This window comes from Peromyscus maniculatus, chromosome 2 (assembly GCF_049852395.1).
Source record: "Peromyscus maniculatus bairdii isolate BWxNUB_F1_BW_parent chromosome 2, HU_Pman_BW_mat_3.1, whole genome shotgun sequence".
NCBI lineage: Eukaryota > Metazoa > Chordata > Mammalia > Rodentia > Cricetidae > Peromyscus > Peromyscus maniculatus.
This window is the reverse complement of record NC_134853.1, coordinates 163,087,935-163,108,515: the sequence shown is the minus strand read 5'-3', so window position 1 is coordinate 163,108,515 and position 20,581 is coordinate 163,087,935. Positions and strand designations below refer to the sequence as shown.

Below are 20,581 nucleotides of genomic sequence, written 5' to 3'. Positions count from 1 at the left end.
GGAACCATATGTACATACACACATGGACATACATAAAAGCAAAGTAAAACTATTTTAAAAGCTGTAACCAGATTCTGAAAGCCTCTGAAAGGATGAGTGTTCCTTGTGGAGACAGGGTATGCCTCAGCATTTAGGACACCTGGACTGTGCTTAGGGTCCTGAGAGGATATATGTCAGCTGCAAAAAGCGTTTGCTGGCCGGGTGGTGGTGGTCCACGCCTTTAATCCCAGCACTCAGGAGGCAGAGCCAGGCGGATCTCTGAGTTCCAGGCCAGCCTGGGTTATCAAGTGAGTTCCAGGGAAGGTGCAAAGCTACACAAAGAAACCCTGTCTTGAAAAACAAAAACAAACAAACAAACAAAAAAGCGTTTACTGAAGCAAAAATTGGGGAAAATAAAGAATTTGGGAGGGGATGACCCCTGCCTGGATGACACCGCATCCTGGATTGAGAGGAGCGGGCAGCTGCAGAGAAGGACCTGGCAGAGAAGCAGGTCAAGCTACTAGAGGAGATGGACCAAGAGTTTGGTGTGAGCACTCTGGTGAGGAGGAGTTTGAACAGAGGCTACGGGACTTACATAGTGCCACGGACTTGCAAGGTCTCACTGTGGAACATGCCATCGATTCCTTTCGAGAAGGGGAGGCTGTGGTTCTCACCCTCAAGGACAAGAGGTACTACAGGAGCGGGAGGATGTGCTGGTGAATGTGAACCTGGTGGACAAGGAGCGGGCAGACAAGAATGCGGAGCTTCGGAAGAAGAAACCCAACTACCTGTCCTATGAGGAAGATGAGAGTGTTGATGATTTGGCACAGCAAACACCCGTCTCTGTCCTGGCCAAATATGATGAGGAGCTGGAGGGCGAGCGATCACATTCCTTCCCTTAGGAGCAGGGTAGCATGACTGATGGAGTGAGGGAGTGCGAGCTAGAAGAGATCCAGGCCAAGCTAGTGCTGCAGGCTCAGTCTCTGAGCTCTGTAGGGCCCCACCTTGCCTCTGCGTACCTAAGTCCTGAAGAGATGGTGACCTTCAAAAAGACCAGGCAAAAGAAAATCCGAAAGAAGGAGAAGGAGGTGGTAATGAGGGCAGACGACTTGCTGCCTCTTGGGGACCAGACTCGGGATGGGGACTTTGGATCCAGGCTTCGGGTCTCAGGTTGGCTCTGAGTTCCCAAGGTGGAGGACGAGACCCTGGAGGATGAGGAGAAGGACCCTGTGGCTCAGCCCCCACCATCAGATGATACTCGAATAGAGAACATGAATATCAGTGAGGAAGAGGATGGGAGAGACCTTCCATCAGGGTCCCCAGAGGTGCTGAAAGAAGATGAAGCAGAACTGGAGGTGCAAAAGCACCTGGAGCAGGGGCGCCATCTGCAGCAGCTGCAGCAACTCCAGCAGCTTCGAGACAGAGGTGAGAAGGTGGTGGAGATTGGAATGAAGCTGGAGTCTCGCCTGCGAGGCTGGGAGGAGGGAGAGGACCCTGAGCAGAAGGGGGCCTTGGTGTTCGATGCCACTTCGGAATTCTGCAGCACACTGCGGGAGATCCCCACCTACGGGTTGGCTGGCAACCGGGAGGAGCAGGAGAAGCTCATGGACTTTGAAAGGGATGAAGAGCTCTGGCAATGGTGGCTGAAAATCAGATGGGGAAGAGAACCTTGGCGGGAGCACCATCAACCTGGATGAGGAGAAGCAGCAGCAAAATTTCTCTGCTTCCTCTACCACCATCCTGGATGAGGAGCCCATGGTGAACAGAGGGCTGGCAGCTGCCCTGCTCCTGTGTCTGAACAAAGGACTGCTGGAGACCACAGTACAAAAGGTGGCCAGGGTGAAGGCTCCCAGGAAGTCAGTGCCCTCAGCTGTGTATTGCATCGAGGATAAGATGGCCATCGATGATAAGTACAGCCAGCACGAGGAGCACAGGGACTTCACCCAGGACTTCAAGGAGAAGGACAGTTACAAGCCATTGTTAGATTGAGTATGTGGACAAGGCCGGCAGGAAACTGACGTCCGGGAGGTTTCAGGCAGATCTCCCACCGCTTCCACGGGAAGGGTTCAGGCAAGATGAAGACTGAGCGGCAGATGAAGAAGCTGGATGAGGAAGCGCTCCTGCAGAAGATGAGTTCCAGTGATACACCCCTGGGCACTGTGGCATTGCTCAAGGAGAAGCTGAAGACCCAAAAGACACCATACCTGTGCTCAGTGGAATCAGCAAGAGCATGAACGCAAACACCATCACCAAATGAAGCTGCCTTCCTCCCTGCCCTCCCATATGTTAAATAAAGTCCCCTCATTTTTTCATAAATAGTTTTTTTTAAAAGCCTTTTCATTTACCAGAGGGATAATTAAAAGAATTTAAAAGCTAAGACAGGAAGTCACATAAATAATAAAGGAAGTAAAATACTGTCATGGCTTATGCCTATACCGAGCACTTGGGAGGCTGAGGATGGAGGATTGCTTAAAGCTAAAGACAAGCTTGAACCACAGACATTGCTGTATTTACAAAAAGTTGAGTCATTGGGAAGGAGTCACACCATACAACTGGCCCCCATGGGAGGTTTATTGAGGGGAACAGAGGGGGCAGAGTTGGGTCTCTGGAGATAAGACTGAAGGAAGAGAAAGAGACAAGAGGTTTACAAGGCTCGTCCTATGTAAGGAAACATAGGAAATGTGCACAGGGGGTGCTCTTAGTGGCTGTAACTGAGATATATCCTGTCAGGACACTGAGAGCAGGCAAGGTGTCCTAAATGCTAATAACAGCCTGTCTCCACAAGCAACACTCCTCCTTTCCGAGGCTCTCAGAATCTGGTCCAGTTTTCAAAATAATTTACTTTGCTTTATGTATGTATTTGTGTGCATGCACATATGGTTCTCATAGAGGTCTGAAGAGGACATTGGGTTCTCTGGGACTGCAGTTACAAGAGCTACCATATAACCTGAGTGCTGAAACCCAAAGTCAGGTCTTCCAGACAGAGCATGCTTTCTTAATCCCTGAGCCCTCGTTCTCTGCAGGTCTGGTCCCATCCCATCTTAATTATACTTCTTAACCATAGCTCTGAGGATCTGGTGACCTGGAACTTCCAGAAGGCTATTGCATTTTGAAATAACTTATGGTATAATTTACCCCCAAATCTAAACATATACATGGTAATAGACCATCATATAGGTAGCTAGAGTTCCTGCATGCCATATGAGTTGAGCTTTATTAATGTCTTGAGAGCAAAAATGTACACTTAATATGAGACCCAACTGATCCAATAGCTTATCCCTGCATGGCAGAGCGGTATCAAGAACATCACAGGAGATACAAAACGAATGTCAGACCCAGGTGGAAGCTGTGCTGTGAAATGCAGTCTCATGGCTGTTGTACTTATGAGCAGTTACACAAGACCAAGCCAGTGAAAAGTCCTTATATGTAGGGGAGGAGCTTGTAAGACCCACCCTTAGCTGAGGAACTGCTGGTGTGATGCTTGCAGGAGAAAGGAGACTCATTTTCTTGGAGTCTGGTTGCCCATGATCAAATGGATGGCCCCACACAACAGCTCATATAGTTCACACTAATTGAACTCATAGTTTGTGCATAAGTGTTTTCTCTGCCCAAAATGTGTACTTCTCACGTGTGTCTGGAGCTCATAGAGTTTAGAAGATGACATCAGATCCTGTGGGACTGGAGTCAGTTTTTTGTGAAAGGTGTTGGGGACTGAACCTGGGTACTCTGCATGAACAACAAGTGCTCTTAACCTCTGAGCTAGCTCTCCATCCCAGGGTTATGTTCTTTTTAAGGGCATGGAGTTAAGAAAAGCATGCAAGATGTGTAGGGGAAAGGCTCCAGGAAAGTCGGGAGGGAATGGATGAGAGTGATGATCAAAGGACATTACATTCATGCATGGAAATCTCAAGGGACTATTTGAAAATACATATTTATATATAAGTTTATATACATATTTACACACACACACACACACACACACACACACACACACACTACACACGAGAATTTTTTTAAAGCATTTGTGGGCCAGGGAGATGGCACAATAGAAAATACTTGCTGTTTATACTAATGAATTGTTTAAATCCCCATGAGACACATGATGGAAAAAAAATCACCTAGTTGTCCTCTGACCTCCACACACATACTATGGCACCAAGTACCCACATATAAACAAGGGAATAAAGTCTCCTGAGTGGAGTTGAGAAACTAAAGGGGGAAGGGGAGGGACTGGAGAGATGGCTCAGCTGTTCAAGCATGTGTTGCTCTGGCAGAAGACTCGAGTTTGGCTCCCAACTTCCATGCAGGTCACTCACAAAGGTCTGCAAGGCCAGCTCTAGTTCCAAGAAATATCTTCTCCTGGGGCTCCAGGGCACTGACACTCACAGGCACACTCACACCATCACTCCTCCTGTCCTCCCCAAATAAAATTATAAATTTTAAGACACCAAAGGGTTAAAAAAGAAAGAAAGAAATGAAACTAAAAGGTGTAACTTCATGTGATGGTGCACTCATCCAAGATGACGAGGCAGGATTATGATGCTAACAAAGTTGGATTGTATCAGAATGAGAAATCCAAAGTGTAAAGCAGCTGTTGCCTCCTGGACCTTGGAAAGCTGAGACAAGGATTGCTGGAGTTTGAGACCAGTCTGGGCTATATAGCATGTTCCAGGTCAGCAGGGGCTAAAAGGAGAGACTTGCCTCAAAAATACACACCCCATAAAAAGTAAAAAAATATATATATAACACAAAACTCAAACCAGGTCTGATGAGGTGGTTCATCTGGTAAAGGCACTTGCCATCAAGGCTGAGACTTGACTTTAACCCAAGAACCAGATAATTGAATAAGAGAACCCCATTTGTTCTGAGTTCCACAATTACTGTAGCACATACTCCAAAGAAATGTGACTGAAAATTAAAATTTGGGGGGTTGGAGGTGGCTTAGGGGTTAAGAGCCATTGCTGTTCTTCTAGAGGACCCCAATCCAGTCCTATTATCCTCAGACTGCCCACAGTATAACTATAACTCCAGCTACAAGCCACACCCCTTTTCTGGCCTCTTTTAGAACCTGCATTCATGTCCTACAAATTTTATATATAATTAGGTAGAGTCTCACTCCATAGCAATGACTGGCCAGTAATTCAGAGAGCCATATGTAGGCATTTACCACCACACCCAGCATAAAAAAAAAACTGAAAAATTTTAAGGGACTAGTGTGGGGCGTTTACCCACCACCCCCACAGCTTCCCAGAGTTTTCTTGAGTGCGATCAGCAGGAAATATTAGATAGAAAGATTTATAGCAGAGAATCTTGCAGAGATAAACAGATAGAAAATAAAGGATAGCCTCGAGAGGGCCTGGAACCTATTCGGGCCCAGACTGTCTCTGGTCCAGGGTTTTTATAGAGACGCCAAGGGGTGGAGCAAAAGACCTCCTCCCCCAGCACAGCCAAGTGCAGGCCATCTCAGACACCTGCACTCAGGCCCGTGGTCCTGATCATCCTCTATTCGGACCTGCTGGGTAAAGCCACGAGGAACCCCAGAACGGGCTCCCACAGACTAGAGAAATGACTCAGTGGTTAAGAGCATTTTCTGCCTCTGCAGAGCACATGGGCATTGTTCCCAGTACCCACATGGTATCCATGTAACTCCAGTTCCATGGGATCTGATCCCCTCTTCCAGCCTCCATAAGCACCAGGCATATTCAGGAAACACACACACACACACACACACACACACACACACACACACACACACAGACACGCACACACGCACGCACCCACACACAACAGGTAAGACACACATACTATAAAATAAGTCCTCACAAAAATTGTTAAAATTTTTATTTTGGAGGGCCCTCAAAATATAACCCTATGGAACTGTGGCTTAAACCTCAATTCCTTTTCCTCATGTGTCAAACTCTTCAATGTGCCTATGGGTCCCTCATACCCTGAGCATCCTGGATTACATCTGCAATACACCAGAGATTACCACCATCTCTAGATGACAACCTTGGGTGCATGGATCTGCCATAACTAGCCACACATTTGAGATGTGACAGTCTCAGAAAGCATGAGAGAGAATGTTAGAGTAACTCTACTTCATTTTATGGGGATGTTCACAGGACTTTTTAGATTTAAAACTGTAAACCATGCTAATCATCAAGATAGGAAGACACACATTTCATAATTCTGAACATGACTTTATAATCCATGCTGGGGTAACACCCTTATATATCCCACCTGCCAGAATCTACTCCCATGACACCTGTCAACATGCCCAAGTCAAAATTTTCCCTCCTCTTGAAAAATTCCCTCCAGCATCATCTAACTTTTCCCTCCCACCCAGGAGCATCAGCCTAAAACCATGTGTTGTGTGTCCTCTGACCAGACACGTGTGCCTTGTTTTTCATCTTCCAGCGTCCACAGGAAGCTTGATATTTACAGGCAACTAGTAATAACGCTGACATTCACACAATGGGGTTTTGTTGTAAATGTATCGATTGTCACAACAAGAGCAGTGTTCAGTACCAAAGAAGACCTTCCCTGGCTCCCTAATGGCTTTCAGAATATCCATAAGTTCATCACAATATTCTCTCATGAGTTCCATTTGGAGAGTACCACTGTTGTCATAGATCTCCTGAGGAACAGGGTACAGCTCCATCCTTAGCTTTCTCAAGCTGGCAGTATGGTGTAGTAGGTCCCTCAGGGCATGCAAGGAGATTTGGTTCCCATAGAAGCTGAACTTGGTGAGCTGAAGACAGCTGCTCAGGGCAGCTAAGATGTCATGGAGATATTGATCCTCAATTTGACAGTCCTCTAAGTCCAGGGTCACCAGGGTGGCTCCAGCTTTTACTAATAGAACTTGGAGGGGTTCAGGACTTAAATCAGTCAATCTGACATTTTGCAAGTTCAGTTGTTGCAATTGACTGACACATGGGAACTCAGAAAGACTGTCCCATTCTGATGCGGAGAGTGTACAGTAAGTCACATCCAGGTTATCCAAGGGAGTCTTCAAGGACCTAATTAGGAAAACAGACAGTTCTTAGAAATGATGGCTAATACAGAAGATGACCAGTAATAACACAGAAGAGGACAGTGTGGGTCAAAATATTTCTAATTGTATGGCAGATCAGTACCCATGATGCTGCATGACTGTCTACACACTAAAATCTGTACTGAGGCCTGGCACCATCCTTAACTACACATCCTCCCCTCACTATCAAGCAAGACCCAAATGCTGGCTAGACTAACAGGGCACACACAGGAAGGACCAAGGAGGACCAACCCAGGCAAGATCTGGGAACAATCCAATGTCACCACCCCTCAAGCACATCTTCTCCGTTCCTTTCTCTGTGCTTACCTGTACACCCTTCCTTCAATTAACTTCAGTGCCACACATTTCCAAACTACCCATCACCTACACAGGCTTAAAACCATCAAACCTGGGTATGGTAACTGGGCATAGTGGTGTCCATCTTTAATCCTAGCACTTGGGAGGCAGAGACAAGTGGATCTCCTCGAGTAGGAGGCCAGCCTGGTATACATTCCAAGACAGCCAGAGTTACATAGCTAGGTCCTGCCTTGGTAGGAAGGAGGGTAGCAAGCTGAGTATTGGGGTACACACCTATAATATTGATACCTGGAAGCTGAGGCTATACAACCAACGAGTTCAAGGTCAATCTAGGCAACAGAGTAAGACGCAATCTTTAAAAAAAAATTTAAAAAAAGAAGTAATCTTAAAAACAGACCATTCCTGATGGGTGGTGGTAGCACATGCCTTTAATCCTAGCACTTGGGAGGCAGAGTTCAAGGCCACCCTGGTTTACAGAGCAAAGTCTACTGTGGGATGTATTTCTATTCCCGTTGGTTAATAAATAAGCTGCTTTGGCCTATGGCAAGGTAGCGGAGAGGCAGGCAGAAAATCCAAGCAGAGATACAGGAAAGAGAAAGGTGGGATAAGGGAGATGCAAGCCGGCCATGGAAGGAGCAACAAGATTTCAGCAGACCAGTAACGGCACAGCCATGGGCAACGTGGCAAAACAGATTAACAGGAATAGGTTAAGTTATAAGAACTAGCTAACAGAAAGCCTGAGGCATAGACCATACAGTTTCTAATTAATAAGTCTCTGTATGTTTACTTGGGACTGAGTGGCTGTGGGACCAGGTGGGACAAAGGAAAACTTCTGACTACACAAGTCCCAGGACAGCCAAGGATACAGAGAAACTCTTTCAGAAAACAAACAAACAAACAAAACCAGTCCATTCAGAGTGAGAGTGCTTAGTAGATGAAGGCACCTGTCACCAAGGCTGACAATCTTCTTTGGATCCTTGGGATCCAACATGGTTGAAGGAGGAAACTGATGCAAGTTGTCCTCTGACCTCCACAAGTACGATGTGGCTCTCCCTCCCCACCCCACTGAAACAAATAACACAAATAAATTAAAATAGAATGAAGGTGGCTCATGCCTTTAATCCCAGCCTCTCTGGAGGCAGGGACAAGCTGAAGTCCATGAGTTCAAGGCCAACCTGGTTTTCAGAGCAAGTTCAGAGACAGGTGGGGCTATACAGAGAAACACTGTGTCAAAAAAGAAAGTGGGGTTAGAGATACTGCTCAGTAGTTAAGAACATTTGCTGTTCTTATAAAGGATATGGATTCTGTTCCCAACATGGTGGCTCAAAATCCCCTGAAACAGTACCCAGGGACCAAACTGATGCCCTCTTCTGATCTCCACAGGCACCTAACACATGGTATGCAAACATTGGCTCAGGCCCACAAACTATACATATGAAACTTCAGGAGATCTGTAGGGCAAAATTTCCTTATTTTCTTCAAGAAGGCAAACTGCTAATATCTGCTCGAAATATTCAGATATTACCATCAATTCTAAATCTGTACTTTTCAGATGCACAAGTTACTTGATTGTCATTACTTCACTATTTGACTTAATTGTATAATTATATAAATCTACTTATTAAGAAAAGGAAAATATTTAGGCCAGCTGACTTGCCTGGAATCAAGTCAGGCAATATGAACTTACTTAAGCTTGGCTCCAAGGGAAATGTCTGGTAAGCACTATTTTAAGTTTTCATCCATTTCTATAGTTTAACTTAAAGTAAAAAGCATCTTTTCAGTTAAGAAAAAGAAAAACCCCAGCCTTTCCTTAATGGGAAATAGTAGGCAGCCTGCTGTGTCCATATACATGGCTGCTGAATAGAGCACAGATTGGGAACTAATGCAGGTGTGACATGCTTTCATCAATGCCCTCCTGTGTCTTCAGCTTTCTTGAACACACCAGCTAAGGAAGAAACTAGAATCCACTCACTAGATCTCATTGCATCACAACTGGCTAAACAACATGGGTGCCTTTCCAGACCATGAACCCCAGCTTAACCTTGATCCTTTGCACCACTGGTTATGTGAGAGCTCTCTCCAGGCCAGAGCAGACAGGAAACAATGCCTTGACATTTCTTTTCTTTCTTTTTTTCTTTTTTTAAGATTTATTTATTGATTATGTATACAGTGTTCTGTCTGCACGTATCTCTGCAGGCTAGAAGAGGGCACCAGATCTCATTACAGATGGTTGTGAGCCACCATGTCGTTGCTGGGAATTGAACTCAGGATCTTTGGAAGAGCAAGCAGTGCTCTTAACCTCTGAGCCACCTCTCCAGCCTGCCTTGACATTTCTAATGCCTCAGCACTGTCAATCCACTAGTGGGCACAGGGAGCAGGTGCCCACTAATATAAAGGTACAGGACTTTGTTCTGCTCTACAGAGCATCTGTCTTTACCCAAGTAGCTGGTGAAGGTGGCCCTCAAGGAAGGGAACAGTTTCCAGATGCAGCTTCTGGAGATACTCCAGCTTGAGGAACTGGGAGGTGAACTGGATGATGATATAGCTCTTCTCCTCTGGGGAAATAAAGTTATCTCCTTGGATGTTGGTGAGAGAGAGCTTGTGCAGGTTCCTCATGCAGCCCAGGTAAGAAGCCAAGTTAAGCAAGAAAACTCGATTGCAGAAAGCATCATGCAGGCCCAGTGTTTCTACATACTCCAGGTTCACCTTTTCTGAGAGCTTCTTGTGTTTAAAACGGGATGCTGACCAAATCTGAAGCTCATTACAGTACAGCTGTAACAAGCCTTTCCTCTTATCACTCCACTCAAGGAGGTACCCTTAGATCTGGGTAAGGGGGCCTTCCATGAAAAAGGAGTCCACCACCACCTTCAAGGGCTTCTTCACTCCCGCCTTCGAATGGCCTGCCAGTGCTTGAGTCTCACTTGAGGTCTGTGGTAACCAGTTATCCATGGACCAAAGCCGCATATCCAAGTAGTTCTGACGCACAGACGTAGATCCAGCACTTCCAGTTTGTCCTGCCTGTGGGGAAAACAGAAAAGAGCCTCAGCAGCTGAGCCAGGACACAATATCTTGCCTGTGTTTTATTCCAGCCCTGAAGTTGGCCTTCCGTTCTGTCAGACAGACAGACAGACAGACACAGAAAGGTGTTGCTATAGCCCTGGCTTGCCTGGAACTCACTATGTAGACCTGAGTGCCTCTGCCTCCTGAGTGCTGAAATTAAAGGTATAGGCCATCATGTGCTACTCAGTAACAGTGTTTTTAATTACCATGCAGTCCTTCTAACGTTAATTTATGCCATTTGCGTTGGCCTATCAGAAGATGGTGTTCAAATGGCACGACTTGTCAATTTTTCTCAAACTCACTGAAGAAGGAGCTGTTCTGCTTTTGGGGTGAGGAGTGATTTAAGGGAGGCCACATGTCAAAGCTCAGTTCCATTCCATTCTCATGTCTCTGCCTTCCTTTTGTTTCTCAGAAACAGTAAACTGAAGCATGGAGAAGGGATAAAGGAAGACAGAGATGCATTTCTTGAGCTTTCACTGTACACCAATCCCTAAACCTGCATCAGTACATTGGCTCCTAGAAGGGCCCCATCATCTAGGTGTGGCTCAATATCCTCATCTGATGTTGAGTTACTGAGGCTCTTACTTCAGGTCCCCTGCCCATCACCATCAGGCCTCAGCTGGGGAACTCAGCAGGAATCCTTTATTTAGAGCCAGGGGGCTGGAGAGATGGATAGGAGCACTTGATGCTCTTGATGGGGACCAAGGTTCAGTTCCCAGAATCCACATGGCAGGTCACAACTGTTTATAACTTTAGTTCCAGGGCATCTGATCCCCTCTTCTGTCCACTGTGGGCACTGCATAAACATGGTGCACATGCAGGCAAACCGTTTATACATGTAAAATGAAATAAAGAAATCTTTTTAAAAAACTACCCAAATTGCTCTGGGGCTAGATTTGCAGCTCATTTGATGCGTGAATACCTAGGTTCAGTCCTCTGCACTGCATAATCTTGGTGTGGTGGTACATGCCTGTAATCCCAGCACTTGGGAGGTAGAGGTCAAAGAATGTCAGAAGTTCAAGGTCATCTTTGACTACATGAGTTCTACTTGAGATCTTTTCAGTAGTAATAAAGCAATGGCTCGTTTTTCTTGATAGGAAGTAGAAAAACACTTTATGTAGAAAGATTTTTTTTCGTTGATATGATAGAATCCCAAAAGGATACAATATTTTAATAAGATAGATCTCTTAATAAAGTGTCCATGCTTATGTAATGTTAGTATTTGATTCAAAGGGAATCTGGTTAATTTTACCAGCCATAACTAGTGTAGGCCAAGAAAGGTTGTAACCTGGTAGGACCAGAGGCATGGTTTGCAGAGGTCTAGAGGCTCTAGCTAGCTGGGAGTCTACAACACAAGTGGGGAGGGTTTGTGTATGCCCTAGTGTAAATTACCTGAATTCACATGGATTAATTTACATCAAGCCCTACCAGCATGGAACCAGGATATAAAGATAGAGCCCTGTGCCTGTGAGAATTCCTCATAGCCACCCTGTCCCAAATAAGCCCCCTTCAGTGGGTTGCATACCTGACAACAGACACCATCACCAAAGAATTAGCACCAATACTGCCACAAGTCCATGGAACTAGTGAGCTGTCCCTCACAGTGGGTAACTTGCATTTCTCTTCCCTTTCAAAACACCCCTTTACTTCCTTAGATACACCCATGTTAGCCAAGTATGCACATCTCAGGCTGCAATCCTCTGTGTTTCCCAAACAAACTACTCTGGAGAGTAGATCTTCAATTGTACCTGTGTGTATGAACTCAAAGGACGGCCATGGATAGCCAAGAGAGAAGTTGACAATGGGAGAGAATTACTGAAACCACAACATTCCAAGTCAGGTGTGGTGGGTCACTTTCCTAATCCAAACACTGTGGTGATCATGGTGGGGGCTAAGGCAGGAGTAATCCTGAAAGACCCTAATCCTTCAGTCTTACACCCCCCAAGCCCCAGGAGAGTGAGGAACTAAAAAGCTAGTTCCAAGGGCAAACTGACTCATCCATTACTCTTAACTGCTGAGCCATCTCTCCAGCTCCCAACCATAAACACACACACTTTAAGCTACATGCTTTACTTGTTGATTTACTACTACGACTACGACTACGACTACGACTACGACTACTACTACTACTACTACTATTACTACTACTACTACTACTAAGACAGGGTCTCACTGTTGAGTTCAAGGCCAGCCTGGACTACATTAGAGTAAGTTCCAGGACAGCCAGGGCTATGAAGAAAAACTGTCTTGAAAACCAAAAATGGAAAAATTACTTAAAAAACAAAACAAAACATCCAATCCTGCCAGGTGGTGGAGGTTCACACCTTTAGTCCCAGCACTTGGGAGCAGAGGCAGGTGAATCTCTGAGCCTGGACTATAAAGTGAGTTCCAGGACAGCCATGGGTACACAGAGAGTAGAAATATACATAGAATATTCAAAATTAACTTTAAATTTGTATCAATAAACTGAAATCTATAGCAATGTAAAATATTTTACAGAAGTTGTTGCTCTTTATTTGTTTTTCTCCAGCACCTAATATAATTTTATGATTAGGTAAAACAAATAGAATCATGCCACATACAAAAATAAGGTATATTTAAGGATTCTAGGGTCTCTTTACACTACTCTATTTAAGCCACCCATGTTTATGAAGATGTACATATCTACATTTTCAAATTTGCCTTTTGTCTTCTTCCTGTCTAGACAAACACTTGTTTCTGGGTGCCTCTCTCCCACTTTTCTCCATCACATTTTTCCCTTTAACACATTTTTCCTTTTTGCCCGACTTGTATTTGTTTGTAGCGATCTTCCTTGTTCCTTCCATGGCCACAGAGCAGTCTGTTGTGTGATGTGCTGGTTATATCCACTCTCTTATCCTGGACTTGGCTTCTTCCCAGGCCTTGGCTGTCACAGAGAACTTCGGTAAATGACCTTGTCTCCAGACTTTTGGTATTGTTTGCAGTGGATCTTTAGGATGGGCTCCTGGAAGTGATGTGAAGGTCAAAAGGCAAACATGGCTGTTTTTGCTATAAGCATTGCCAAGTTCTTTTTTTTAATGTTTTATGATGTGGGGTTGGTGAAGATCTTTTCCAATTCTGTAGACTGTCTTTTTGTCTTATTGACCGTGTTTTTGCCCTACAAAAGAGTCTCAGTTTCAAGAGGTCCCATTTATTAATTGTTGCTCTCAGTGTCTGTGCTACTGGTGTTACATTTAGGAAGTGGTCTCCTGTGCCAATGCATTCAAGAGTACTTCCTACTTTCTCTTCTATCAAATTCAGTGTAACTGGATTTATGTTGAGGTCTTTGATGCACTTTGACTTGAGTTTTGTGCATGGTGACAGATATAGATCTATTCGACATCTTTTACTATGTTGACATCCAGTTATGCCAATACCTTTTGTTGAAGATACTTTTTTCCATTGTATAGTTTTAGCTTCTTTGTCCAAAATCAGGTTTTCACATGTATGTGGATTAATGTCAGAATCTTCAATTCGATTCCATTGGTCCATATGTCAGTTTTTATGCCAGTACCAAGCTGTTTTTATTACTATAGGTCTATAGTACATCTTGGGTTTTCTGTTTTCCATATAAAGTAGAGTATTGTTCTTTTGAGGTCTGTGAAGAATTTTGTTGGAATTTTGATGGGGATTACATTCTATCTGTAGATTGCTTTTGGTAAGTTTGCCATTTTTTTTTACTTTGTTAATTCTACCTATTCATGAGCATGGGAGTTCTTTCCATTTTCTGATATCTTCTCCAATTTCTTTCTTCAGAGACTTATAGTTCTTGTCTTACAGGTCTTTCACTTGCTTAGTTAGTGTTACCCCTAAGTTATTTTATACCATTTGTGGCTGTTGTGATGTATCATGATTTCTTTCTCACCCTTTTATCATTTGTGTATAGGAGGGTTACTGATTTTTTTGAGTTGATCTTGTATCTGGCCACTTTCCTGAAGGAGTTTATAAGCTGGAGGTGTTCCCTGATAGAATTTAGTGAAAGTTTGACTTCTTCCTTTCCAATTTCTATTCCTTTGATCTCCTGTTGTTGTCTTATTTCTCTATGTAGAACTTCAAGTACTATATTGAATAAATATGGGGAGAGTGGACTATTGGTGAAATTATTAAGGCAACTCCATGTAGTTAAAAGGGAGGTTTATTTTGTGGGGTAACTCACAAATGAAGGGATAGGAAATAGGGTCTGAGAAAGGTGTAGTGCAGTCTGGTGGTGTTCTCTGGAGAACTCTGCTCGGGTCTACCTCCAGCATCCAGGGTCCAGGAACCAAGAGAGCCAGCCCATCTGGATCCTGGGTCTTCAAGGGTATCTCTTGGCTTGGTCATGTAGGCGTGACTGTTACCAAGCCTCAATACGGGTTGGAACTTCCAGATCAAAGCTGGAATGGCTACCCACTAAAGTGGACAGCCTTGTCTTGTTCCTGTTTTTAGTAGAATCGCTTTGAGATTCTCTCCATTTAATTTGATGTTGGCTGTTGGCTTGCTGTAAATTGCCTTTATTTTGTTTAGGTATGTTCCTTATATTCCTGATCTCTCTAGGACTTTTTTCATGAAGGGTTGTTAGATTTTGTCAAGGGCTGTTTCAGCATCCAATGAAAAAAATCATACTTTTTTTCAGTTTGTTTATATGGTGTATTACATTGACAGACTTTCTTATGTTGAACCATTCTTGCATCCCTGGGATGAAGCCTACTTGATCATGTGGGAAATTTTTTTTGATATGTTCTTGGATTCAGTTTGCCAATATTTTGTTGAGTATTTTTGCATCAATGTTCATGAGGGAGATTGGTCTGTGTGTGGTTTGGGAATCAGGGTAACTGTAGCCTCATAAGAAAAGCTTGGTAATGTTCCTTCTGTTTCTATTGTGTGGAACAATGTGAAGAGTATTGAAATTAGCTCTTCTTTGTAATTCTGGTAGAATTCTGCACTGAAACATTCTGGTCCTGGGCTTTCTTTGGATGGGAGACTTTTAATGAGTGTTTCTGTTTCCTTAGGGGTTTATTTGTCTATTTAAATTGTTTATCTGGTCTTGATTTAACTTTGGTATGTGGTACCTATCCAGAAAACTGTCCATTTCTTCCAGATTTTCCAATTTTGTGGACTATAGGGTTTTGAAGTATAACCTGATGATTCTCTGGATTTCCTCCTGTTGCCTGTTGTTATGTCTCCCTTTTCATTTCTGATTTTGTTAATTTGGATGCTCTCTCTCTCTGCCTTTGGTTAGGATGAATAAGGGCTTGTCTATCTTGTTGGCTTTTTTCAAAGAACTAACTCTTTGTTTCATTGATTCTTTATATTGTTCTCTTTGTTTCTGTTTCATTGATTTCAGCTCTCAATTTATTTCCTGGCATCTATTCCTCCTGGGTGAGTTTGTTTTTTTGTTCTAGAGCTTTGAGGTGTGCTGTTAAGTCATTAGTGTGAAATTTCTCCTACTTCTTTATGTGTGCATTTAGTGCTATGTGTTTTCCTCTTAGCACTGCTTTCATAGTGTCCCATTAGTTTGGGTATGTTGTACTTTCATTGTCATTGAATTCTAGGAAAACTTTGATTTCTTTATTTCTTCCTTGACCCATTGGTTATTCAGTTGAATATTATTCAGTTTCCAGGAGATTGTAGGCTTTCTGTAGTTTTTCTTGTTGAAATCTAACTTTAAGCCATGGTGGTCTGATAAAATACAGGAGGTTATTCCAATGTTTTTGTATCTGTTGAGATTTGCTTTGTGACCAAGCATGTGGTTGAAATGTTCCATGGGGTGCTGAGAAGAAGGTATAATCTTTTGTGTTAGGGTGGAATGTTCTGTAGATATCTATTAAGTCCATTTAAGTAATAATATCTAGTAGGTCCTTTATTTCTCTGTTAAGTATCAGTCTGGTATATCTGTCCATTGGTGAGAGTGGGGTGTTGAAAACTCCCACTACTAGTGTGTGGGGTTTGATATGTGATTTAAGCTTTAATAATATTTCCTTTACAAATGTGGGTGCCCTTGTATTTGCGGCATAAATGTTTAGAATTGAAACTTCATCTTGGTGGATTTTTCCTGGGATAAATAGGTAATGTCCTTCCTGATCTCTTTCGATTGATTTTAGTTTGAAGTCTATTTTACTAGATATTAGGATAGCTACACCAGCTTGTTTGTTAAGTCCATTTGATTGGAAAGTCTTCTCGCAGCCATTACTCTGAAGTAGTGTCTTTCTTTGAAGTTTAGGTGTGTTTCTTGTATGCAGTAGAAGGATGGATCCTGCTTTTGTATCCATTCTGTTAGTCTGTGTATTTTTGTAGGTGAGTTGAGACCATTGATATTGATGGATGTTAATGACCAGTGATTGTTAGTTAATTCCTGTTATTTTTTGGTGGTAATGTTTTGTTCCCTTCTTTGGTATTTTTTTTTTTTTTGGTGTGGGGATTATCTATTGACTGAGTTTTCATGGGTGTGATAAATTTCCTTAGGTTGGATTTTTCCTTCTAGTGCTTTCTATAGGGTTGGATTCGTGGATAGGTATTGTTTAAATCTGGTTTTATCATGGAATATTTTGTTACTCAGTCTATGGTGATTGAGAGTTTTGCTGGGTAAAATAGACTGGGTTGTCAACCGTGGTCTATAGTGTCTGCATAACATTTGTCCAGGACTTTCTAGCTTTCCTAGTCTCCACTGAGATGTCTGGTGTTACTCTGATGGGTCTGCCTTTATATGTTCCTTGGCCTTTTTTCTTTGCATCTCTTAATATTTTTTTCTTTTTTCTGTATGTTTAGTGGTTTGATTATTACGTGGTTAGGGGACATTTTTTTTATTTGGATCCAACCTATTTGTTGTTCGGTAAGCTTCTTTTATCTTCATAGGTATTTCTTTCTTTATATTGGGAAAGTTTTCTATGATTTTGTTGAATATATTTTCTGTGCCTTTGAGTTGGTATTCTTCTTCTATCCCTATTATTCATACATTTGGTCTTTTCATGGTGTTTCAAATTTCCTGGACATTTTTTGTCCACTTTTTAAAATTTTACAATTAATTTAATTTTACATATCAGCCACGGATCCCCCTGTCCTACCTCCTCCCACCTCCCAGCCTTCCTCCCCAATCCTCCTCCTATTCCCACCTCCTCCAAGGCAAGGTCTCCCCTGGAGATTCAGCTCAGCCTGGTAGATTCAGTAGACTTTTTTGCCTTTAGTGTTTTCTTTGACTGACAAATCTATATGGATTGACTACACTCCTGTAGTCTCAATCCTCAGGAGGTGGAAGCAGGAAAATCAAAAATTCAAGGACATTCTCTATAACACTGAGAGCTTGAGACCAGACCATAACTTTAAAAAATCAATTAAGTAAAAATAGCCAAAGGAGATGGGTAAGCTCTTTTATCTCAGCACAGAGATGTAGATCTTTGTGAGTGCCAGGACAGCCAGGGCTACATAGTAAGATTATTAAACAAATAAAACAAAAACAAATACACACATTAAACAAAGCATAGAGAAACTCCCAGAAACCAAACCAAAACAAAGGGGGCTTGGTAGCCCAAGCCTTTAATCCTGGCATTGACAATTAGGCATGGTGTCCTAAAGCCTCTGGAAGGTGGATCTCTGTGAGTTCTAGATAAACCAGGTGTTCATAAACAGTTCCAGAACAACCTCCCTCCCCACCCCATAAACAAGCTAAATAAAATAAATAACTATCAACAAAAGAATACACACAGAGAGAAACTGAAAGAGTAAGCTAATTTCTAGCTTTTCAGATACCTACATCCAGAGATTATTTAACGTCTTAAGTCAGTGGAACACCTGTTGGAACATGGAGCCCATGAAGGTAGATCTCATTTAAAGCAATTAACTCAGTCAAAGGGCCAGGGATCAGATATCTCAGGTGGCAGCTTGCAGCTTCTTGAAATGACTTAGACTATCCTTTGTAGAAAGCCTGGTGCTACAAAAGCAATAGAAACAATTTAAGGAACTGGTCAGTCTTTAAGCAGGTAAAGGAAAGAGTGTCCCTCGGGGAACACTTGGTAGGAGGAAAAGAGAACAGAGATCTGCCTGCCTCTGTTCCCCTAGGGGGCATACCTGGAGCACACACATATCTGAAATGAGCTTTTGCAAAGCTCTAGTACTAATTTTGCCCTTATCCCATTTAAGATTATCAGAAAAATTGAATAGACAAACAGTATTCTGAATCTTAATTTACTTAAACTAAATCACCTCAGCCAGCAAGGATGGCTCCTGATAAAGGTGCCTGCTGCCCTGCAGAAAAACACTGAGTTAAACTTTTAGGACCAATACAGTTGGTGGAAGGAGAGAGAGAGTCAGCTCACACACGTTGTCTCCTTGCCTACACATACAAATTAAATATGTAGTAAACCAAGATGACTGTCTTATGTCGGGCAAAAGTCTTCCACTAGTCTTAATGGCCTCTAGAGCCACTTCTGTTCGAACACCAAGACTGGTCAATTCTAGTAGCTCAGGCCTTTAATCCCATCACATGTGGGACAGAAATAGCTGGGTCTCAGGGAGTTTGAGGCCATCCTGGTCTTTGCAGTTATTTCAGGCCAGCTGGGGGTGAAGCAAATATCTAAGTTGATTCCTCTTGAAGACCTGTGACTTTGATGGTGGACTCAGTGTCACCCTTGCCCTTACTGAATCTAATATGATCAGTTTCAAGGCTTTGGTACACTCATCAGGAACAGACTTCAACCAGTTTAACGACCTACCAACAAATGTGAGACAATCTGTGACCTAGAGCTTGAATCAAACATTTCTTTATTTCTTTGGGGCTGAGGAGCCAACCCAGGGCTTTGAATATAATGAGTCTATTCAACACTCAGCTGTATGCAAAGCCACTTTTTTCAAGCCACCTTGTACAGTACCATGCCAGCTGATATAAAATGGGCAATATATATCAGTAATCCTTCCCCTAGATTCAGGCCACATAATTCAGTAGACACTTCCCTAAGATGCTCAAACAAGACTCCATCTGAAAAATGGCAATGGACTCCCTAATACTGAAGTAGAGACAGTAGTGAGCTTGGAACTGAAATACTGTCCTCAGAAAGAACACATGCTCTTAACCACAAGGCCATCTCTCCTCCTCGTAAATTCAGAGTGTTTTAATTAAACAAAATTAGGTTTTGCTTATTATTTTGGGGTATGCATGTATGTGAACATGCCATAGGAAATAGAGGTCTGCAGACAACTTTAAAGAATTAGTCTTCTGGTAGTGGTGGCATGTAGATGTAACTAACCGTTTTATTAAATAAGAAACACAGAAACAATGTAAAAGAGAAAGCCAAGAGGTCAGAGCTCAGAGCTAAAATCTCACCCTTCTGCCTGCGGTGTCCCAGCTTGCCGAAAAGAGACCTATTTCCTGTCTGTCCGTCTTTTCATAGTCTTTTGTTCTGCCTTCTCATTGGTTGTAAACCCAAACAGGTGACTGCCTCGTCACCGTCTGAATGTACAGCCCCCTAGGTCTTAAAGGCATATGTCTCCAATGCTGGCTGTATCCCTGAACACACAGAGATCTATGGGATTAAAGGCGTGTGCCACCACCACCACCACCACCACCACCACCACCACCACCACCACCACACTCTTGCTATGGCTCTAATAGCTCTGACCCCCAGGCAACTTTATTTATTAACATACATTCAAAATCACATTTCAGTACAATTAGATTACCACCACATTTCCCCTTTTCTATTTTAATAAAAAGAAAAAAAACAAAAGGTTATAACTAACAAAAGAAAAACTATATACAAAAGTACAATAACTATATACAATATATACAAGTAATAAATACCTAACCAGGTATTTGACAAATCAGAGAAATAATTCCATTATCTATCCTATTTTGGTAAATCCAAGATATATCTAATGCACTTTCTATCCTAATTAATTTTCAACTATAACTAACTAATCTTCAACTCCCTCAGAGACCCAAGAAGGGAATAATAATAGCTAACAAAAATAAAAACAGGAAGTGCATGCAAGCAACTTCCAAAAAATTTGTGAGTTGACAGAAACAGCCAGCTGCCTGGGCAGTCACCTGAGGTTTCTCCGCAGTGTTGGGGCATCATCTTCAGCCTATAGGCTTAGTGTATCTGACAGACTCATTTGTGATGTAGGATGTACACAAGGTCAACAGTTCAACCTCACATTGGGTGAGAGCAGTCCACGTACCAGAAACACCTGAATTCCACTAGT

The 20,581-nt window shown here is 42.8% G+C and overlaps 2 pseudogenes; one reads left to right on the top strand and one right to left on the bottom strand.

Moving 5' to 3' along the window:
* Window positions 1-92: 92 nt before the first annotated feature.
* On the top strand, window positions 93-2,236 carry LOC143271766 (U4/U6.U5 tri-snRNP-associated protein 1 pseudogene; annotated as a pseudogene).
* A 4,191-nt stretch (window positions 2,237-6,427) lies between these two features.
* Window positions 6,428-13,215, bottom strand: LOC143271765 (PRAME family member 12-like; annotated as a pseudogene).
* Between the last annotated feature and the right edge of the window lie 7,366 nt (window positions 13,216-20,581).